A 7419-nucleotide genomic window follows, 5' to 3' on the forward strand; every position below is an offset into this window, starting at 1 on the left:
GGACATCGAGTCCGAATGGGCCATGTTCCGCGCCTCCATTGTGGAGGCGGCTGACCGGAGCTGTGGTCGTAAGGTGGTCGGTGCCTGTTGCGGTGGTAATCCCTATACCTGCTGGTGGACACCGGCGGTGAGGGATGCTGTCAAGCTGAAGAAAGAGTCCTATTGGGCCTTTTTGGCCTATGGGACTCCAGAGGCAGCTCATGAGTACCGGCAGGCCAAGCGGAACGCGGCTTCAAAAACTCGTTTGGCGAGGCCATGGAGAATGACTTCCGGACGGCTTCGAGGAGATTCTGGTCCACCATCCGGCGTCTCAGGGCGGGAAAGCGGTGCAGCATCAACACTGTTTATGGTGGGGATGGTGCGCTGCTGGGACGTTGTGGGTCGGTGGAAGAAATACTTTGAAGACCTCCTCAATCCCACCGACATGCCTTCCAGTGAGGAAGCAGAGTCTGGGGACTTGGGGGTGGACTCACCTATCTCTGGGGCAGAGGTTGCTGAGGTGGTTAAAAAGCTCCTCGGTGGCTGGGCCCCGGGGGTGGATGAGATCCACCCGGAGATCCTCAAGGCTCTGAATGTTGCGGGGCTATATTGATTGACACGCATCTGCGGCATTCCGTGGACATCGGGGGCAGTGCCTCTGGATTGGCAGACCGGGGTGGTGGTCCCCATCTTCAAGAAGGGAGACCGGAGGGTGTGTTCCAACTATAGGGGGATCACACTCCTCAGCCTCCCTGGTAAGGTCTATTCGGGGGTGCTGGAGAGGAGGGTCCATCGGACAGTCGAACCTCGGATTCAGGAGCAGCAGTGTGGTTTTCGCCCTGGCCGTGGAACAGTGGACCAGCTCTATACTCTCGGCAGGGTCCTGGAGGGTGCGTGGGAGTTTGCCCAACCAGTCTACATGTGCTTTGTGGACTTGGAGAAGGCATTTGACCGCGTCTCTCGGGGAGTCCTGTGGGGAGTGCTCCGGGAGTACGGGGTGCCAGACTGCCTTATAAGGGCTGTTCGATCCCTGTACAACCGGTGTCAGAGCCTGGTCCGCATTGCCGGCAGTAAGTCGGACTCGTTCCCGGTGAGGGTTGGACTCCGCCAGGGCTGCCCTTTATCACCGATTCTGTTCATAACCTTTATGGACAGAATTTCTAGGTGCAGCCAGGGCGTTGAGGGTGTCCGGTTTGGTGACCTCAGGATTAGGTCTCTGCTTTTTGCAAATGATGTGGTTCTGTTGGCCTCATCAGACCGTGACCTTCGGCTCTCACTGGAACAGTTCGCAGCCGAGTGTGAAGCGGCTGGAATGAAAATCAGCACCTCCAAATCCGAGACCATGGTCCTCAGACGGAAAAGGGTGGAGTGCTCTCCCAAGTGGAGGAGTTTCTCGGGGTCTTGTTCACGAGTGAGGGAAGGATGGAGTGGGAGATCGACAGGCGGATTGGTGCGCCGTCAGCAGTGATGTGGGCGCTGCATTGGTCTGTTGTGGTGAAGAAGGAGCTGAGCCAAAAGGCAAAGCTCTCGATTTACCAGTCGATCTACGTTCCTACCCTCACCTATGGCCACGAGCTGTGGGTAGTGACCGAAAGAACGAGATCGCGAGTGATGAGTTTTCTCCGCAGGGTGGCTGGGCTCTCCCTTAGAGATAGGGTGAGGAGCTCGGTCATTCGGGAGAGACTCAGAGTAGAGCCGCTGCTCCTCCGCATTGAGAGGAGCCAGATGAGGTGGCTCGGGTATCTGCTTAGGATGCCTCCTGGACGCCTCCCTGGTGAGGTGTTCCGGGCATGTCCCACTGGGAGGAGGCCCCGGGGAAGACCCATGACATGCTGGAGGGACTATGTCTCTCGGCTGGCCTGGGAACGCCTCGGGATTCCCCCAGAGGAGCTGGAGGAAGTGGCCGGGGAGAGGGAAGTCTGGGTTTCCCTGCTGAGACTGCTGCCCCCGTGACCCGACCTCGGATAAGTGGAAGTAAATGGATGGATGGATGGAGGGTAATTATCGTTAGCAAAACAGTTCTCTAAACTGAAATAAAATAAGATAAATAATCCATCCATCCATTGTCCAACCCGCTTATCCTACTGGGTTGCGGGGGGTCCGGAGCCTATCCCGGAAGCTATTGACCTTAAATTGGGATAATGTCAGGCAATGGATGGAGTACTTTAAGGAACTCCAAAATCCCCCTTATATGCTTTCCTTTGCAGGAAATAGAGTTGGAAAACTCAGTGGAGGACTTACCCATCACTAGGGCTGAGGTCACTGAAGTAGTCAAAAAACTCACCCGGAGTTTCTGAATACTCTTGATGTTGTTGAGCTATCTTTGCTAAATACCTCTTTAACATTGTTTGGAGGTTGGAGACAGTGATGCATGCTGTGCAGCCATGTGATGGGATAGACCTGAGCAGGCTAAGATCTCAGGTCTTGGACGTCTTAATCCTCAGAGGCAAGCCAGGGCAGGTAGATGGACTGGAGCTTTCTCTCTGAGGAACAGAGCCAGGATCTTCATCCACTCCGTGCAGTGCTACCTCTCCTTCAGCTGTGCGCTTGAAGGTGGCAAGGTATGCCTTGATGTCGTCCATGTTGGTGAGCTTGGTGAGCACTTGGTGGGCCCCACACTGACCAGTGCCCTCAGTTCTGAGTGGGGGATTGCCAGTAAATTGCTGGTTAAGTGGCCCAAGATGGGTGATCAGCTCTTGGTCCTGCTGGAGGGACCCTTAAAATAGCTGCTGGAGCAGGTCCACCATGGTGAGGATCTTGCTGTCCACGTAGTGTAGGTCCTCATACTGGTCTTGACATGCCTGCATTCTCTACCACAGTCACAATGCGCAACCCTGGCTTCTGTGCGATTTAAATACTATTCGTGGCAGATTGCAAAGGGAGGGAAATATGACCAGCTGATTGTCAGCCAGTGCTTGGTTCACCTCCACATATTTCTTGCTGCAGCAGTCCATGGTACTGGAAACCCCAGGGGCAGAGGTTGAGAGTAGGAGGTTGCCCACCCCGCATCAATAAAAACTAAGTATATTTAAATTCTTTGAAGTAAAAACTAATTAAACCACGCCAAACTAAAACTAAACTAGATTTCAAATAAAATAAAAAGTAATATAAAACTAAATTATAAATAACACTGACACAAAAACATACACAGCGATATGGCATTGCAGTACAATTGTATTTAATTTTATATTTGTAATCATTTGAGAGTCTTTATAATCCTGTATCGAGGAATCATAAAAACGCTGGTATTTCTGGACTTTCTCAGTCAACCTATCTTCAAATCCACTAGCCATTTTTGTTATAATTTTGATCAAACAAGGTAAAAACTAAAAAGGTGTTTATATACAATTGTCTTGATTTTCCAGTGGTGTGCAACCTTTCACGCAGCTCCCTAAGCAATGTCCAAGGCTGGCCCCTATGACAAAAAAATTACGTCTGCATGAAGTTTTAACCAGCCTTTAGGATTAGTATGCAATTTAAATGCATTTTGATAGGCTTGGGCAATACTCTGGTATTTTGGGTTTACTAGTACAATACTAGAACTTCAGTGAACTTGGGGTACCTCACCCCCAGTCAGCTAATTTTATAGCCAGGATTTCAAAATACAGCGATATCCCCAAAATATATTAGAAAATACTGGAATAGCTTTGTACAAAGTACTGTACTTCCAGTCATTATTCTGTTGTGGAGTAAAATAACTCTGCACGAAGCTACATTTTCTGTCCATTGGTTTAGTCTCACACTCTAAATCAACTACACCTTTCTTCTCCTAATGGGAGAAGTGGTAGTTCTCAGCCCAGAGTGGAATGTGCAAGCAAAAGGAGAAGTAGTTCCTGTCTTAGCACTGACATTTATGTCCTGGTGTTAGTTCATGTCTTGGTCCCAGTAATAATGATGTAAATGTATTTAATGTACAGTAGTACCTTGGAAAACAAACGTAATTCATTCCAATTTGGTTGAAGTCCAAGTTGAATTTCCCTGTAAGAAATAATGTAAATGAACTTAATCCGTTCCAGACTCCCAAATCAGAATCAGAATCAGAATCAGAATCAGAAAAACTTTATTGATCCCGGAGGAAATTGCTCATGTTACTACTAAACGGTCAAGACAAGAACAGAAAAAATGTAAAAAATAAATATCAGATATAAGTATAAGAAACTGAAATAAAATGATAAAAGAGAGACTCTGCGCTATATACACCATGATATATACATAAGAGAAACAGAAATACGATATATATAAATAGAATAAATACTGTTAAGTGTAGTAAGTTGCCTATTTAAACTTGTACACCTACAGTAACTAATGATAAAAAGCATTGAAAATGAATATAAAACTAATTCACACATGAAAAAGCACACATTCAAAAGTGATAGACATGAAATAAACGTCAATCCCATACTCCGAAGTGAGAGCAGACACATGTGCACCACCTTAAAGTCTCGGTATAATTTCCTTTTTAAGTTCTACAGTTACTCTCACTACTTTCCTCTTTGGTTTGTTCACACCTCAGGTGGAACCCAGGTTCCACACCTTGCCCCCAAGTGACTCTAATGACCTGTTGGATAGCAGGGTGTGTCACTTTCAAGGTGACAACCCCACTAGAGGATAAATACCTGGAACTTCCCATCAGACTTTTGAGAACTGAAGAAGCCTTTTGGATGAGAGGTGAAACATCTTCAAGAAATTGAAAAAGACGCTCAGTTGCCTTCGATTCAAGCTCTTAAAACTAGTTTGTTTCTTTTCTTCTGTTGCTTACTGGTGTTTATTTACTATTCATGCATGCTATTATTATGAACTGGAACATCTACCCACAGTGTCATTTTTTGCCCGACAATCTCTTAGGGTTGTAGAATGGAAGGACAGCTTCAGGATGAGGTGTACAAGAAACAGACTTAAGTACAGAGCATTAGATAAAACCAGGGTCGCCAAGTATCACACATCACGCTTTTAAACTCTCACGCTCACGTAAGAAATCTTGCAACAAATCTATATGGTTGCATTATAAACCTAATATTAGCTGCATCAAAAGTGTTGGGGTAGATTGCAAACCCTGCAGATTATTTACAAGGCAATAAAAGTAGTAAATACATGTAAATGTGTGTGTCTTAATTTTAAAATCTCATTCCAGCCAGCTGACTAAAGTTGGCAACCCTGTAAAACTGGAACAGGAACCAGGACATAGGGACCAGAAAATGGGCCTGAAATACAAAAATAAGAAAACAGAGCCAGAATCACACTCTGGCCTTGCACCTTGACACAACAGCTGTTCAAATCCTGGCTCACTAACACCACAAATCTAGAAACAAGAAAAAAGCAAACATAAAAGCAAAGACAGTAAATCAAACAAAAACCCTGGCCTGAAACACAGATTCAAAAATAACCCAATAAATCCAGATAGCAAGACTCCACCCCTAAATGAATGCTGAGGCTTACATACAGAAAGTGTATGAAAACTTCAATTTTCTGAAGAAAACAACATATACCAGCATAGCATTCATCACATACTAGCTTAACTACTCCCTTTGTTGTACTTTTTAAGCTAGTTTTATTCTACAGCATTGGTGTAGTTTCGTAACCAGGCTAGACCTCTAGGATAGATAAAACCATGAAGAATGCAATAAGAAACGACAATGAAAAGGTCAAATTTTCATCAAGAAATCCATTCAAAGCTCAGTATTTCTTAAATTTACTTCTCTTTTCCATTTTCTTCCAAACCGTGCAAGGATGAGTGACATTTCATCATCAGGGGTTTGTGCCGAACAGTGCACATATGTAGCACAGATTTTTATGTCCAGCAGAAATCATGCACATCGACTGCGCATGTGCAAGGAAATTGACTAGATGTTTCCGGTAGGTGGCTTCCGGTAGGATTCAAACCAGCGACCTTCCAATTGCTATATTGGTATACTATATTACCTTAAAATACTACCCAAGGCTAGACTAACATCCATCCATCCACTTTCTGTAAGATTTATCACATTCAGTGTTATGGAGGGTCCAGAGCCTATCCCAGGGGCTATGCGCACAAGACTGGGAACAACCCAGTTTGGGACAGATTCACACACACATGTGTAACTAGGGACAGTTTTGGTAACTCGAATTAACCTCAGTATGTTTTTGGACTGTGGGGGAAAACTGGAGTACCAGGAGGAAACCCCACAATGACACGGAGAGAACATGCAAACCCCACACACATAGACCCAAAGATGACGACCTAATCCATATCAGGAGGGACACTACAAGCTATTTCAGGTTTTACAAACTACTTTAAAACAGAAAGGTTCCTGTGCTCGGCTGAATTGTTTGGTTTGTCGTGTACTTGTACTGGTTTGTTTCCTTGATTGAAAGACTCATCCAGCTGTGTCACATTAACATTAGTGGCTCATGCATGATTATAGGAGACTGACCAATCTGCACACAGCAACAACTCATTGCTTCAGTGAAATCTGGGTCCTTTTAATTGGAATGAATTAAATGGTAGTTTACAAACTTGTCGTAGCTCATAGTGTCCCTCCTGATATGGATTGGGTGGTCACCCATGGTGGACACTTGAATGCTAGTCCTAAAGGTGTGGCAATGGTGCTACCCACTGTGTCATCCCCTCTACACTTACAACTGTTCATAAAAATTTGACATATTTCACTACACTACTTGTATTTGCTGCAGAGCTGCCCTCTGCTGGTCTGATGGAATATTTCTACTTAATGCTTGCACTGTCCATAACATGCACCCATGGCCAAATGTATGGCTCATGATTTTTGTCCTATACTTTATGCTTGGCACTGGACCACAAAATATTCTGGTATGTTTGCACGTACTGGCAGTAAAGTGAGTTCTGATTCTGAAATGTACACTAGCGTCTGCGCACAACTGTGCATAGCCCGAAATTGCAGTTGGTAAAGTGAAGTATAAATTGGCCTTCATCTGGCACAGGCCTGCCAAAATTGTGCCAAGTGTGGCTTATGCATGGCAACAGGGGTGTCGGCAAAAGGAAGTGAAATGAACATGATGTCAAATTCCTAATTTACACAGTCCAATAGAGCATTTTAGCAGGAGTTCCCGGTACGTCACTGTTCTTTGCTTATCAAAGTTTAATTATTTCTACGATCTAATCGATAAAATAAAAAAAAAATCTGCCATAATTTAACCCATTAGTAATCTGCAGCCAGGGACATAGCTAGAAATTCTAAGCCAAAATTTTACCTTGGGGCCGCATGCTCATATAATTTTATATATTCAAGTGCTAGGTCCCCTGAATCTGTCATGGTATCCATGCCCCTAATGCAACCCTGCAACCACCTTAGGTCTTAGGACAAGAATTATGTTTATTAAATATATCTTTTACTGAATTTATTTATTTATTTATTTTTACTGAATCTTATTATTCGCCAAGTACAGAGAAGTACAAGGAATTTCTTTTGATGCAGGTGGTGTCAT

Source organism: Paramormyrops kingsleyae, chromosome 22, assembly GCF_048594095.1.
Source record: "Paramormyrops kingsleyae isolate MSU_618 chromosome 22, PKINGS_0.4, whole genome shotgun sequence".
Classification (NCBI taxonomy): Eukaryota; Metazoa; Chordata; class Actinopteri; order Osteoglossiformes; family Mormyridae; genus Paramormyrops; species Paramormyrops kingsleyae.